At 40.8% G+C, this 16,021-nt stretch overlaps 1 protein-coding gene across 1 annotated transcript in view; it reads right to left on the reverse strand.

Moving 5' to 3' along the window:
• LOC138514134 (natterin-3-like) overlaps positions 1-14,941 on the reverse strand; it is a 78,295-nt gene extending 63,354 nt beyond the window's left edge. The window contains exon 1 of the mRNA XM_069629432.1: positions 14,839-14,941. The gene's annotated coding sequence lies outside the window, so the exon portion shown is untranslated. The remainder of the gene's footprint in view (positions 1-14,838) is intronic.
• Between the last annotated feature and the right edge of the window lie 1,080 nt (positions 14,942-16,021).

Consider the following 16,021-nt stretch of genomic DNA (forward strand, 5'->3'; position numbering starts at 1 on the left):
TGTGGATTTGAAATTGGACTAAATATATGTTTAAGGAAAAGACTTATAAAATATTGTACCGAACTGACAGAAATATGAAACTTAGAGGTTATTAAAATGAAAAATTCACTCACAGTTTAAAACTAATCTGGAATCTGTGTGACATTCAGAGACTGAACCACAACATTTTTTATATTGTAGCTATTATGATTATGCTAGGAACATGAAAAATTACAGGAATATTCCCAGAGGGGATGTGCATGTATGTGCAAAAAATCGTACAGATCCGAAAATGTGTAACCAACCAAAAGCGCAAAAAATTGTCATTTATGAACCAAAATTCGTAGGAAGATAAGATTTTGACAGAAACATAGCTTAGGCAATCTGTGATGTGTATATGTATTATTAACAAGTTGTGCAAATTGAAAATATGTGTTTGTGGAAAAATAGATTTTCTGGGTAAAAGCAAAGGGGAGGTTCTTTCCTAGATTGTAAATGGCAGAATCACTCTGACACATGATGACACCTCATGACACACTGCTCCTTTCTCAAATCAGGGGACAGGGAAGTCTCTGACCTATCAGATCCTTAGAGTGTTGGGCATTGTGTATCAGCCTCCCCACCTACTTTGGAAAATGGATAAATAGGGACGGCTGAGGACAGGGAGGACACACACTCTTTCACTCATCAACTGATCCACTGGCGAAGCACCCTGCAGGAAGATCCAGACGCCAGAACCAGACTCCAGTCCAGACACTAGAACCCTGAAGCAGAGGCCTAATCCAAAAAGCTGTACCCTTTTCAGCAGGCCTTTAACAACCTTGCAAACCTGATTTAACCCCTAACCTTGCAAGGGGCCTAACCCATTCAACAGCCTGGCTGAGCTGTTTTGCTGCTACTGGCCAAGAACCGTGCTGGAACCCAAGATCCAGATCAGTCCAGCAGAGCTTTAACCCAGAACCCATCGGATCCAGTCCAAGAGGCCGTGCAGACCAGAGTGCATTGCTCAGAGCAGAACCCAGCACCTGAGATCTGTCCGGTGGCGAGCGGAGTCCAAGCCAAAGCTTTGACCAAATCTTTGATGGGTCGATTCCATTTTAAACCAGAGTTGTGAGTATTTAGCGTAGAACTGTCCATAGTCATCTCTTAGTTTAAAGTAATCCATCCAACCCATTCCAACATATCCAGACTGCATTGAAGAATCTCTTTTGTCCATTCTGAATCCTTTCTCATCCATCTAATCCTGTGATAATTGTTAGTGTAAGCCAACCTGTTTGCAATTCAAAGCGTGATTTCAAATTTAAATGTAATTTTGAAGCCAACATCCTCAGCTTTCAAACAAACTCAAAACGACATTCCAATTCCTTATATTTCTTCCGTAATCTTGTTTCCCGCATGCGGAAAAGTTTCCGTGAATTTGCATTTGGCTAAATTTCACTCCATATAAAAAACAGCTATTTCTTGTTTTCAACTTCGGATTTTCGTTTTCCATCTGCTAACCATTCAACAATCATTGCTAGTGTTTCCCTGAACTTATCCAAAGCAACCCCCACCTGTTCTAAATTCAATTTAGCAAATTAAAATCATTTTAGCATTTTTCCCATTCAATTCAAACCACATTTAAAAGCAATTGACCTGTTTAAAATCATTCTCTCTAAACTTGCTGGTGGAATTGCGATTGAACTGCATTGTTGATTGTTATTCCTGAAACCTGTGTGCCCTCATTCCATATCTCTATATTGCGGGGAGTGAGTAACAACAGGGGGAAAGAGTGATTATATTGTCTTTGGTTGAATTCATATCAAGTTTCTTTCTGTGTTGCATTCTTTCCTATCATTGCATTTCCTTGAACCACACAAAGTTATTCTCTGCTACATTATACTTCCTATTCCTACTCCTAATTGATTAAAGAGATTGTTGATATTGTCGTATTACCCAATGCCGATCATTGTTCATGTTCATAAGTGTGATATTCAGATATTATCCATATTTATAAAAGTGTGATATATATATTGTTCAATTCTTCAAATAAATCTTTTAATTTGCAAAACAAACCTATTTCTTGGTTCAGTGAGACCGGGGGATTTCAAAGAGAGGGGCGTTATATAAGGGTACATCATCCAGAATTAAAAGAACTATTGACAGAAAAATATATAAATAAGGGTTTCCATTGGGCATCCCATACTAGGCATTGACTTAGTTACTGGATTAAAATCACTTACAGTGGTGACTTCATCAGGAGAGACAAAGTATTCATACCTTTCCTGTGAAGAAGACCCACCTTCCTGATAGCATGTTGTCATTATTCAGATCCTTAGAGTTCTACAACTCTGAAACCCCTTCTTGTCAAGCATTCCAGAAAGAATACTACTGTTTATGATGGATGCAATTTAAAGAAGGATGTCAAGCAATATAACTTAAAATGTTTTAAAACTCCTTTGAATTGCAAATCCCAGAAAGCGTCAAGTACTGAGACAAAGAAGAGGAGTAAGGAATCAATTTTAAATGAAAGTAACATCAAGATCAACATGTGGTCTCGTTATCAGACTAATATTCAGCTGTACGGGACATTTAAACCTGAAAGATCACCTGAAAACACAGAGAGGAGAGCTGCAGAGAAAGTGTAGCGGGAAGCGGCCCTAACATCAGGAACAGAGACACAGAGACGACCTGTGCTGGAAGAGCCAGACTATTACAGGCAACCGCCTGGAAGCGTACCTTACCAGAGGAATAGGAGTCAGGTAAAGACACAGCAGGTAGCAGGCTCCCTGGAGCTACCACTGGAGGAAAAACACCTGCTGCAAGGCCATAAAAGACATGGTCCTGTGGGGTTGCCCTGGTTCAATCAACGAGTAGTTGGGAAGCCGACGCGGGAACCGAACAAGAGTCTTGGGAAGTCTGCCAGCGATAAACCTTTGTTGAAGCTACAAATTACACTGGTGAGTTAGCCCAGAGACGTTGGGTGTCCTGGGACATGCCAACAAACTTACGACCACTTGAGTAATGATTTTGAATACTGATCAAATAGAGTTAAATGGCAAAAGTTGTGAAAATCTCTTGTATGAAATGTCAATTTGGGGAAACTTGGAACAAACATTGCCACAACTTAAGAGACACTAATGAAGGAATTATAAGGCAAACATTGTAAAAATCTCCTTATATGAAAGTCAATTTGGGGAGACTTGGAACAAACATTGCCACAATCTAAGGGACTCTAGTGAATGAATTGAAAGGCAAATGTTTTACAAATCTCCTTACATGAAAAGTCATTTTGGTGATAATTGGAACATGCTTTGCCAAAATCCAACAGATACTAAGAAAGAATTTGACAGACAGAACTTGAACAACCCCCATTTATGGGATTTCAATGGGGGCAGTTGGAACAAGGACCTGAAGTCAATGAGGTATTAACACTAAAAAAGTGCACCTGTGTTGTACTTGACAGGAAAGTGAACACAATAGGAAGACCTGGTTAAAGATATACATCAGGCAGTGAACTCTTTTGGAAGAGGATAGCTGGCAAGAGAGTACACCAGGGGATATGCAAGAACCAGAAGGGGGGATTCCTGGCATGGGAGTACACCAGGCAATCCATAAGCCAAATGAAAGAAAGGTTCATATTGAAAGATTCCTGGCAGGAGGGTATGCTAGGATATCTAAAGATTCATGGCAGGAGAGCATACCAGTAAATCATTTTTGGAGTAGTTGTGTGTCAGGCCTGCCGGTTGTTTACTACCCCTGCCAGCAGGCTTTGAGTGAGCCAGTCTGGAAAAGGTGCCAGTAGCAACCGGATCGGCTGTCTTGTAGTGAGGCCCATTTCAGCTTGCTTTTGTTTTAGTTTCATAGGCAGGGGCACTCTCTTTAGGATAGGGACAGTTAGACCTCTATACAAACCTCTTTTTTCTTTTAATAAAAAGGATTAATATTGAAAACATTACAACTTTGTGTCTTCCTCTCATTTGTTATCCCTCACAGCGGAGATCACAAACAGCTGAGGAGCCAAGAGCAGTTTGCCAGAACAGTTTATTGGTCTAGTGTTTCAACCCGGCTCACTTCCGACTGGAGAGCAGTTTTAATCCAGCAGTCCAAGTTGGGTGCTCGAAGAGCGCGAAGAACTGTGGAGCCAAGAGAGGTTTGCCAGAACAGTATATTGGTCTAGTGTTTCAATCCAGCTCACTTCCAGCTGGAGAGCAGTTTTAATCCAGCATTCTGTGCAGAGAGCTTCAAGAGCTGAGGAGCCAAGAAGAGTTTGCCAGAACAGTGTGTTGGTCTAGTGTTTCAATCCAGCTCACTTCTGGCTGGAGAGCAGTTTTAATCCAGCAATCCTCGTGGAGAGCACGAAGAGCTGAGAAGCCAAGATCAGTTTGCCACAGTTTTCCACAGGATTGTTGCACCTTCAAAGGAGGCACTAGAACGGAAAAGAGCTCTGTGGAGCAGCTTGTCTGCTACTTACAAACTCACAGTAAGTTTTATATTAGGCTACGAGAATATATGCTTATGCTCCGAGAAGACGCCCCCCTCATGAACTGAAGGTTACAACTGACGCCTTTGGGCAGAACATCTGAATTATCACTGACCAACCTTAGCCACACACCCCACTTTGGCGCTGGCTGGCAGTAAGGCCCTTATAGATTTTTCTGTGCAGTCCTGGAGTGTAGAAAATCATTTGGTGGTGTGACCTGTAACTGTAGACTACTTGTCCTAAAAAATAATGCAAGTCTGCTTAATAAGGTGATCAAACTCTTCCCGAAACAGAAAATAATAACAGATTGTTAACAGTAAGGGAGGCATGGTATAACAAGTGACACTGACACAAAAATTACAAGTTTTAAAAACCTTTATTAGATTCTTGAGATTTGGACAAACTCCTACGTTACCCTACAGCTATTATGGGAGTAGTCTCTACCATCAAATAATATAGAAAACACAGTCCTAGTCAGTCTGTGACAAATGAAAATGGTCTATACTAACAAAACCTAAAGCCTCCAATATTTCTTATACAAAAAGTGTGTAAAGGGGAATGTGTATGCAAAGGAATGTCAGTGTTATAACATAAAGTATCAAGGTGGCTGAGTCAGCTCTCCTCCCCACGTTGGACAGCAAATAGTATGGCGGCCCCCGTAAACAGATGTATGTGATTAAGGTCAAATGCCTGACTTTGCCTGATCGGATTAACGGGACATGTCCAATGAGATATGTAAATGTAAGCCTCTTTACTCTCAGTCGCCCTCTTCCTCGGCCCAGTATTTGTGTAGAAAGGGGCAGCAGGTTTGGATGTAGGAGAATCCTATAAAATAGGATGGGGTATGGCCACGGGAAAGGTGGGGATACTGTATCTTGCCATCAGTTGCCTCACCCCCACTCCCTGAATATCTCGCACCCAGGTGATCCCCCACACTGGTCCACCCCCATGGTCTGGATCCAAAGGCGATGGCCGTGTCCTGGCCACCTGAGATAGAGATCACCGGGGACTAGTAAGTGAGACACCCTTTTGTTTCTCACATAACCCAGGACGAGCTAGGTCTACTAGCTCAAATCAAAATCTTGAACAGGGATGCTGAGAACAGTAATCAGCTCTTTTCATCGGCTGCACCTAATATAATACCGCCTGAGTCACGTAGGATGTTGGCATCCCCAGACTTGTTTCCTGCAGATTCCCCAGTTTCATTCATACATTCCGATTATGCGTACAGTCTACCCTCCTCGAGAAGGGATTCTTTCTTTCGACACACATCACCCACTCCAGGGTTACAGGACACTGAACCAGCATTTTATGCCCTCCATTTTGCATTGACTTCACTTTTGATGCTATTTGAAGTAATCAGGGATGATTTTAAGGAACAAGCATCCACACTTTGTCTGCTTTTGTCAAAGTTTAATTATATCAAGGGTTTTATATTTGCCAGAACACATTAGTGTGTGAATACCGCCACAATTGAATGCACATGCATCCCCCTTTTCTCCTCGCACCTCTGAACAGAAAGGGGAGACTGGTTCAAATGTGCCTATATTAATAGATGACCAGATGGACATAACCCAGATGGACGCACTGTTTGAACCAATTGAACTATCCAGTGAGCAGATGTAATAACATCAGGCAGATGAAATCCCACTTCCCAATCCAGATGACATAACTCAGGCTGCATCTAAATCAGTCAGTGTTTTTGTTACTGGGGCAGCAAACGCAACAATCGGCAAATGACCACAAGAAAAAGGTGCTCCGGAGCCTGCTCCACTAACTAAATCCATGAATGGAAACAAATTTAAGAAAAAACAAAGAACAAAGGATCCAGGACATTTTACGCCGTCTGAATAAACAGTTGGCCGAAAGGGGGAGCAGCACAAATTGTATTTTGGTGGTCAAAAATGACAAAGCCACCCTCTCTGTTGTAAAATCAATTACCATCAAAGTGACTGGGAAGGAAGGGATAAAAAGAAGAACATAGAACATCATATGACTTGGAAAGGGGCAATCTCTCACTTCCTTAAGCCTATTTGGGAACCGGTGCATGACGAGCAAAATGTTAGTATTTTAAACGTCCACTTGGAGGATCATGTGTCTGTTGCTCAAAACTCATCACAATCACTTGATTCATCAATGGCCCTTGAACCTTTACAGGGATTGTAAACCGGCTATCAGCAGGAACCTTTGCACACTTCACATTTGGGAAATTGTGGGAATCTATGTGACGTTCATTTTGACATGAAAAATGAATCCCAGATAGTACATCAAAGTACTAGGAAATTATTGGGGAGTTCCTCAGATTGTTTTCAGAGGCCACTGGACTTGGATAGTCCCACAAGGAACATCAAAGATGGGAAAAAGAAGCCCTTCGACATTCTTAGGGGCACGTCCAGAACTTCATCAACACTTTCCAGGGAAGACGTTGGCCTACCTTTAATGAAGAAGACTTAACACTTGTCCACAAAGCAGACTCTTTGTCTAGAGCGATTCACCATGAGAGTCAGAACATAAATCCTCATCTTCTTTTATTCGAAAATGTATTTAATGTTGATGAGCCTCAATTGCACAATCATTAATTTGTTTTAGTTCTTTTTAATGAAGTTCCTAATTTACAAGCTATAGCATTATGGGACATAGATTATGTTGAATTTATCCACGATTACACTGTTGATATGGTTATTCTAAATGTCATTTCAAAGATTGTCTCCAATGTCATTCTGAGGGAGGCATGTCTGCTAAAACAAATAGGTTTCGATATATTATTGGCATTGATCGTCTCTATCCCCCCCAGAATGATTCCCAGTTTACAGTCTCAGATTTGAAAGGTTATCACATTACAGTTTCGATTTCAATTTCAGAAGTAAAACCAAGAGAAGTGGTGTATAATGTGGTCAGTAAATGCAAAACTGATTGGTCATGGTTGGCAGGGTGTTAGTTGCCACGCAGAGTAAGAAAACCAACACAACCAAGACTAATACTGGCCTTTAGCCAAAAATATTTTACAAGCTCTGTCTTGGAACACGAGGGGACATTTTTATTTGAAAACGAATCAGCAACTTAGATTAATGATAAAAATGAAATCCTCCTCTTACAAGAAATCTGGTTATGGAGTGCCCACTCTCGGATGGCTTAGAAATTGCTTTTCAAGTGACTACAAATTAACTAAGGGTCACCCATCAGAGGAAATCCTTGTTGCCATTAAGTCTGGCTGCGGGTTGTTTATAAATGCACAACAGAGTGTGACACGAGGAGCCTTGAAAGTAGAGCTAGTTGCCCATAAGGGCAAAACCGATTTTTCGGTGATAATGATCAATGTCTATTGGCACAAAGGTATAATTCCACTGCCAGACATTCTAGAGCCTCTTACGTTATTTATGGAGGATTCGCTCGCTGAACAGACAGATGGTCACATATTTTTTGCGGGGGACTTAAATTCGCTTTGCAATGATAATGATTATGGAGATTCGTGCATGGGAGTCGTCACTGAAAATAATATTGATAAAAAATCTTAAAGATCAGCCAGTGTGAACACTGTTAGTTCTCTTGGACTGTCTATGTTGAATAGCAATATTTTGGGGGACATTCCAAGTCAATCGTCGTGGAATTTACTGTACTGGATTATATGTTTGTAGATACATTTCTCTTTAAACTATTCACTTCATTCAGCATCACTCAGTGAACACAGTATGGCAAAGGATGTATTTGCAGTCAGTACATCTGATGCCAAAGTTAACATGCTGCTGCAAGGAACGAATAATCAGGTAGAAAACATTTTACTTCAAACATTTACAGAATGATATTGGTGAATGCTTTTTTAAGAGATATTCTGGTGGATATTACTTATGACAGGAAAACTGTTATTTTTAGTACTGACCATTTTCCTCCATTTATTGAGAATTCATTGAATAGGTTAATAGATAACTTCCAGTTTGGTTCCAGCAACTTCAAACATCGGAACAGGCATACATTCGATCCAGCAGTAAGAGACAGGAAAGAGAATTTGAGATGAGATGTACATTGGTTACAAAGACAAGCAAATGATCAGGTGACCGCGGTCACAACTATTAAAAAGCTTAAGCAGAGCAATCGTAATTGGTGAAAGAACCACAATAGAATAGCTCTGCAGAGGGACGCTGAAACTATGCTTAGTATACTAATTTTAAAAAAAAACATGTGTGTTTCTGGGCAGTGGGTAACTCTCTATGTGAACATCAGGCTGAAGTTCAGGATTTCCAATATCTAAGACAAGCTGGATCATACATTTTACAAAACTATATTCACATTCAAATGCCATTACTATTCCAGGTTACTCTGTCGATTCTAGGGTTGTTTCCCGGGATTTATCTATTTATTCCACTACATGGGATCAGATTTTTGACATTATTAAGCAGGCAAGCTCCTCACTTGACCCAGGCCCCAATCGATTGTCCAACAGTTTATTTAAATCATCCCTAAAACCTGGGCCACCATTTTAAAACCAAAATCCCAGGAAACTTTGTATATAGTCCCCATTTTTAAAAAGGGATTACAATCTGACCCTCTAAACTACCGCCCAATTGTATTGATGGATGCAGATAGTAAAATCTTTGCATCCTCACTTTTGAGCCACATGAATGCTTGGGTAGAGGGTGTGGGTCAACCGCAAATATTCCAGACCGGGTTCCGTCAGTGCATGGGAACTTTGGCAAATGGGTTCATTTAAAAATATGTTTATGAGATGATGAAAGGGAGAACATACAAATTATTAACATAGCCTCAATCAATCGCCCCGTGGCATTCGATTTGATTAAAAAAGAAAGGTTATGGTCAAAGTTATATAAATGGCTTACTCACTCTCATTATCAAACTGTACTTAATGTCTAATATTCAAGTAAGGCTTGACACTCAAGGTTGGCTCACAAGACATATTTTTACTATATCTGGGTTACACCAGGGGTGCATCTTGGCTCCCCTGTCCTTTCAATCTCTATGTCTCCGACTTGGAAGAATATTTGGCTAAAATAAGTTTTGTTCCACCCAAACTGGCTGCCATTAGACGTGGCTGGCTGTTGAACTAACTTTGCTCCTCCTAAAGACTCATCACTCCTTCTAATGCCTTTCCCCACAACCTCTCCCTTCTTCTTGTGTCCCTTAATGTAGCTAGCACCTAGATACCCGAGGGTTTTGTTGCGCTGTAATAATTTGAAAAATAAACAAATAAATGTACCTAGCATATGCAGATGATTTTCTTGTTGATAGATTGCGCTGCTGGTGGTTTGCAAAGACTTCTGCACAACTTTGCACATTTTGCTCAGATAGTGGTTTAAAAGTTAACCAAAGATATTGCAATTCTTTGCAGGCCCTCAAAAGAAACAACAGTCTTAACGGTGGGTGCTGAATGGGTGATTTTAGAAAAGGTTGATAGCCTAAAATATCTGGGATTTACCATTTGGTGTAAACCAACAAGTACCAATACAAAAGACTATTTCAAATAAAAAACAGTGCTTTTAGCAGGTCAAATGATGAGGTTGAATCTCAAGTATTGTAGGTTATCTGTGCATCCTTTCAATAGATTCTGTGAAGGTAAAGTCATCCCAAAGATTATCTATGAGTCAGAGGTTATGCAGGTTGAGGTGATTGAGCTATTAGATGCACGTGAATCTTTAATCTGGCACAGGGTCTTGAGGTTACTATTGGTGGAAATAAGGTATGAGTTGGGTCTTAATGCTCTGGCCACCAGGATGAAATGGCTCTCTTTATCATTTTTTTAGGAACATTCTACTACCTCCTGCCGGCTCTCTTTTTGAGATAATTACAAATGTGTGTTTGGAGCGTATTGAACCCTCAGTAAATAAATTCTCATGTAATTGTGAATTGTTGTTATCTAATAACAGCTTTTTTCGCCCGACCTAACTGAGAATCCCTCTAGAGTTAAATTAATATTATATAGACAGGATTGGGTAAGGACAACTGAATGCATTCATTCTTACTCATCTCTTGCTCATCTTTGTCATGATCATAAGCGTCTTGGTACACAGGCTTCACACCTTCATATTTTTCCTCATATAATTTTATGCATTTTAGGCTTAACATTGCCAAGACAAAATCTACACTTTTACATTGGAAAATAATTACTATTGAAGAAGCATTTTGTAGATTTTGCAAGGATTTGAATATTGTCGAAACACTAAAAACAAGTTATTTTAGTATGCTGGTTCTTTCAGCCCAGCGACACATTTATATTAGGAAACTGTTATGTGATCCAGTATATGGTCATTATGATGCTGTGTGTAGTAGATTTCTTTCGGGGTGTCCTACATCAGTGGCACCGGCCACAGTGGGCTTCCTGAGACATCTTAATCTTTAAGAACAATAGGTCATCTAGGACTTTGTCAACTTTTTAATGACGTATAGGTTTTATTATGATGGAACTCATCCCCTTTTAGCAAATGAATTGTAACTAATTTAAGTCACATTGTTATTTTGAAGTACATGCAAAATGTAAGCAAATACATTGTAATCAATTTTAAGTCTCATCGCTATTTTGAAGTGAATGCAAACAATTGTATTATATTGCTAATGTTGAATATAGTGTTTAATTTGTAAAGATGTAAATGTTTTTTTAACCAAATACAATACATACAACTATCGTTACATAGTTTTATATAATCATTGAAATATTTTGTGGAGTTTTTGTCAAACCTCTAACAAAATAAATTGAGGACTGGTGATGAAAAAAACGAATTTCTCATACTGCCCAGACGTGTGCATTATGCATAATCAGTGGGGCAAGAAGGAAGTTGAACCAGTTTGCCTATTCTGTGCTGTGCTTCATTGCTGAGACCTCTTGCTTGTGCTGGCATTGTGCCATTGAAAGTCTAGCATCTCTTCTTGCAAATAAAGGTACTTTGCCTGTAAACACATATTAGCTCTTCTGGGAATTGCAGGTACTGGTGCATTAAAATATAGCCATTGTTCTGTGAATTGCAGGTAATGTCCTATTCATATTCATGACACTCAGACTGAAACACAGTGTGTCATTAAAAGCATATCAACTACTCTGATATGTTCTGGTAATGTCGGAGTAAAATGATAACTCTGCTGTAGCTCTTCTGAAAGTGTGGCACAGTCCAATTGAAAAGTGTGGCACTCTTCCTAAGAAATAGCAGCATTGTGAATCATTCTGGATTTGCTGGTCATTTCCATTATCCATATTAGTGGGGTTGGGGGAATCACTTCCATTTTTTTTACTGCACTGCCAAATTTCGATGTCAACCTTGAAGTGGCAGATTTATCTCCAGCAAGCTACTGGAGATACATCCTGCACTTTAATGCCAAACGTCAAGAGAGTTGCCATGAGTGGAAGTAAGGCACTGTCACACTATGGGCCCCCAAACCTCCCCCGGTGGGTGGACCCTGTTGCACCATGTCATGTGGTGCCCTGTCAAGCTTCAGAAAGAAATCATTACTTTCTGACGTCAAAGCACATTTAGTAATTTTTGTAATCGTAATGGGTTATTTATAACGTGCTTAATACCCAGAGGTTTCTAAGCGTGGACCCGGGGATCGAACCTGTGTTGCTCAGAATTGTCTTGCTTCCAGGACAAGCGCGTCCCTTAAGCTATCATCCCGAAATCCTCCCTATCCTCTAAATTCACTCTCACTTCAGAAAGAAATGTTCCGGCTGCAGCGTGGGATGGAGCCGTTCCAGCTCCACTGCGCATGTCAGGAACGTCGATAAGGAGCATGGGAGTGGGAGGTCTGTCTGCATAGGAATCCCTCTGGGGCAAATGTTTTGAGAAACAGCAGGTAAGAAAAATAAAATGTTTTGTAAGTGTGTGTGCATGTGTTGCATGGTTATAATGTATGTTTGTATATAAGTATTTGTGTGTGCATGCAAGCATATGTTGTGTATTATGTAACATGTGTGTGAATAAGTGAGTGTATGATGTATGCATGGCTAGATTTTCATGTGAATGAGCAAGTGTTTTTTGCATGGGTGTGTGTGAATGAGCGAGTGAATGGTGTGTGTAAATGAGTGAGTAAAAATTGTGTGAATGTGTGTTTGTGCTGCTCGGCTGTCTGCTGAGGAGCTGATTTTGGCAGGTGGAGGTGAGAGGAGTGGGAGTAGGTCCACCACTACAGCACTTTTAATAGGCATCCATCCAGGATAAAGCAAGCATGATATGTGTTATTACGTGGCTAGACTGGAAATTTGGTGCAGCCAGTCTGGCTATTTCTTACTGTGGCATGGCATTTTCTAGTGGGCATTTATAATAAAGCAATGATGATAAATGTTACTGCATGGCTAGATTGGCATTTTGGTGTGTCCAATCTAGTCATTTCTTACTGTGGCATTGCATTTTATTCTGGGCATCTATGATAAATCAATTATGATAATTGTTATTACGTGGCTGGACTGGATTGTTCTTGCAGCCAGTTTAGATATTTCTTACTGAGGCATTATTTTCCTGGGCATTAAGAGTACGCAAATGATTAGTATTATTACGTGTCTAGACTGCCCCACATTGTGCAGCTAGTTTGGATCTCCTTTATTATTGTGGCATAGCATGTTTAATCACAAAGGGAACAGAAGTATGTCCTTACATTGGGATACTGCCATAGAGTGATAAAGCCAGCGTGGACATATGCGCAAAGCAAAGAAGAGTATGATCTTATATGTTAATATTTGCATATATTGGTGTACCCATCATGGACTTGTATGGGCACCACCAGCATCAAAATGTTTTGAAACTGGAATATATTGTGGGCAAAGACATCATGAAAATGTGTTGGGAAATGTTCCTGTGGACTCTGGGTAAGTTACTTCTGTTGGATTTTTGGATTGGAGTTACCCTTAAAAAACAATTGCAAGCTTTCTGGTATTTACCCAATTTTTCACAAAAAGTGTGATGCACCATTTTAACTGGTTATTTAAAAAAATTCTCAGAGGGGAAAACCCCCCACCAAACCACCTTTGGTTTGGGCTCCCTCGCTACACTCTGTGGCTCTTGTATATTTGTGGGACATTTTGTGCGCCCCTGAAATAATAAAATTCACCAGCCACCACAGGTGAGTGGCTGGTGGGTAAATGGGTATAAATGTATGAGTGAAAGGCTGGGGCTCAGGTATGGAACATAGGAGCATACATGTTTTCTTACATATATTACTGGCTTTTGTGGGCAAAGTCAATTTAGGGAGTGAAGCCAATTTGTTGAATGTTATTTTATGAAGGATGGTCTGGGGTCACAGGGTTTATAGCACAATGGGGCAGGGCGACTGGACATTTGGTTTCTGTGGCATGGCATGTTTTACTCTCATAAGGGGCAGGGCCAATATGAATGTGTTTTTACATGTGGAGGGTGGAGACATGTGTGCAGTCAGCAAGTAAAGGTTTTCTTTCTGTGGCATCGCATGTTTTATTGGCATTGAGGGGGAAGGCAACATGACAGTATTCTTACATGGTGGTGCAGGGTTTGGGCAAGTATTTGTGCAGCAGCAAAAATAAAAAATTCTGTGACAGGAGATTTTTACTGGCGAAGCCAAAAAGAAAATGTTTTCTTGCGTCATCAATACCGTGAATGGCTATGCACAGAGTTGCTGGTACATTTGGATGTGAGGACCATCTTGTTCTAGTCAGATGAAAGATTTAGGATTAAAACACATAGATCTTTCCCTTTGTGCAGTGATGCAGTGTGAGGCGAGCCCTTGAAGCAGCATGATTATCATGTGCATTGCGCATGCCTGGTGGTCCTGGCCATACCAAAGTGTGTCACGGCCTGTGCTTTGTTGCTGAGCTTGAGAGGGCCTCCTCAGCATCAGCATGGCTCGCAGTGGGACCCCATATTTTGTGTTATGACACTGAATTAAGCCCCAAAAGACATTACCAAAATCCACAATGGAGACCCATAGACCCTAAAATAAGGGATAAACATCACTATGAAACAAGTAATAATCCGGCGGTTAATCAGCCGGACAAACGGGGCGGGTAATGATAACCAATGTTGGCAGTACATATGCGGAAATACAGCTAGACTCAGGATGACGTTCTGTGTCAATAGAATAATAGTGAACCTTCTGAGATGTGCTGGCTCATTAAAAGAAAGCAGATCTGCTGAAAAGTGATGGTTCGTTCCCATGAAAGAGTATGGCACTCCTGCTTCTAAACTGTCACTGTGCCATTCAAAGTGCAGCAGACCTTCTGAATCCCTGCAAATAAGTGGTGGTAGCTTCTCACATGGTCTACTAGAGCGCATTGAGCCTGGGCAGGGGGCTAAAAAACGGAGTTAAGTCTTCATGGCCAGCCAGTCCTTGGCCTCTCTGCTGGGTAAAGCAACCACATTATTTTTTAATACTGTTTCATCATGTATTCATACTTATCAGTCAAACGTTTCTTACCACAAAAATAGTTTTACCTTCATCAATGAATGTTGCAAGTCGTTTCCACTAGAAGTGCCTCTAGATTTAAACTACCGGAGAATCCATTCACTTTGCAGCCAGAAACATAAACACAGCTCTGAAAGAGAGATTATCAGCAAGTTTGTCAAGAATATATATTCCTTGCTCTGTTTATTTACGCTTTGCATCTAACTACATTTACACTCCCTTCACATATTGAAGGAACAAAATACCTCAAAGGCACATGTATTGCCCATTCTTTTGTTAAACACAATCCTGGAGGTTGGGGGTGGGGGGATTGCAGCAGCCCCACTACCCCCAGGTCCAGAGTCACTGGTACTGCTGTAACAAATGGGAAGAGGGGGTAATACAGAGAGAGGGCAGGCAGAGCAGATATAGTGAAAAGACGCACGAGAAGGGGGCAATACTACTGGGTCAACAGGCAACTCCACTGTTAGGAAAGATTCTCTTTACTGCACCTTTCCTTCCATCTTTATGGAACCCCCAAACTTTTTGCTTTTATTTTTCAATCTGACCTGTACTTTTTGCAGTACAGTGAAGCTTTAAGCTTCACTGTACTAGCCTTTGCTCACATGTTATGGGGAAACTGATATGTCCTTAAGGCTATCGGTACTGGAAAACAGTGTTTCCCTTAGTCTTGTGACTATGTTGCTACTTGTGGTTACTTTTGTATCACATGTGGTAACTTTTTATCATTGCACACAGCAGCTTACACTGCAGTGCAATGGAGTTCATTTTTATTTTGCCCTAGGCTAACACTGAAAGGATTTTTTGGTTACTCTAGAGGTGCTTAAAAGATGGGCTCGTGGGAGCAGTGACCTTTCCCCACTTTTTGTGGAATTTTGTTTTTAGCTCAACCATGTTTACCGCGTTTGGCTACTTACTGTGGCTACTGGTCAAACATGGACGTGCCATGAGGTTTTTCGCCCATTCTTTTTTCATCTTGTTGTTTAGCCTTCTTCCTGGCCTCAAAGGCCAGAAAGATCTGTATAAGGTCTTCCAGTGCCCGGGAAAGCAGCAACTTTTGGCGGGCTACTGGAGGGCTTTGTGTGTTTGCAGGCAGGATGTGGGCTGGACCAGTCTGGCTCCAATACACATCCTGGTTTCTGTATGTCTGAGTGGTATGCATGAGTGTTCCCACCAGTGGTCCTGATAGTATCACTGTGGGATGTGTGTGTG

This window comes from Ambystoma mexicanum, chromosome 12 (genome assembly GCF_040938575.1).
Source record: "Ambystoma mexicanum isolate Mex_15411 chromosome 12, UKY_AmexF1_1, whole genome shotgun sequence".
NCBI lineage: Eukaryota > Metazoa > Chordata > Amphibia > Caudata > Ambystomatidae > Ambystoma > Ambystoma mexicanum.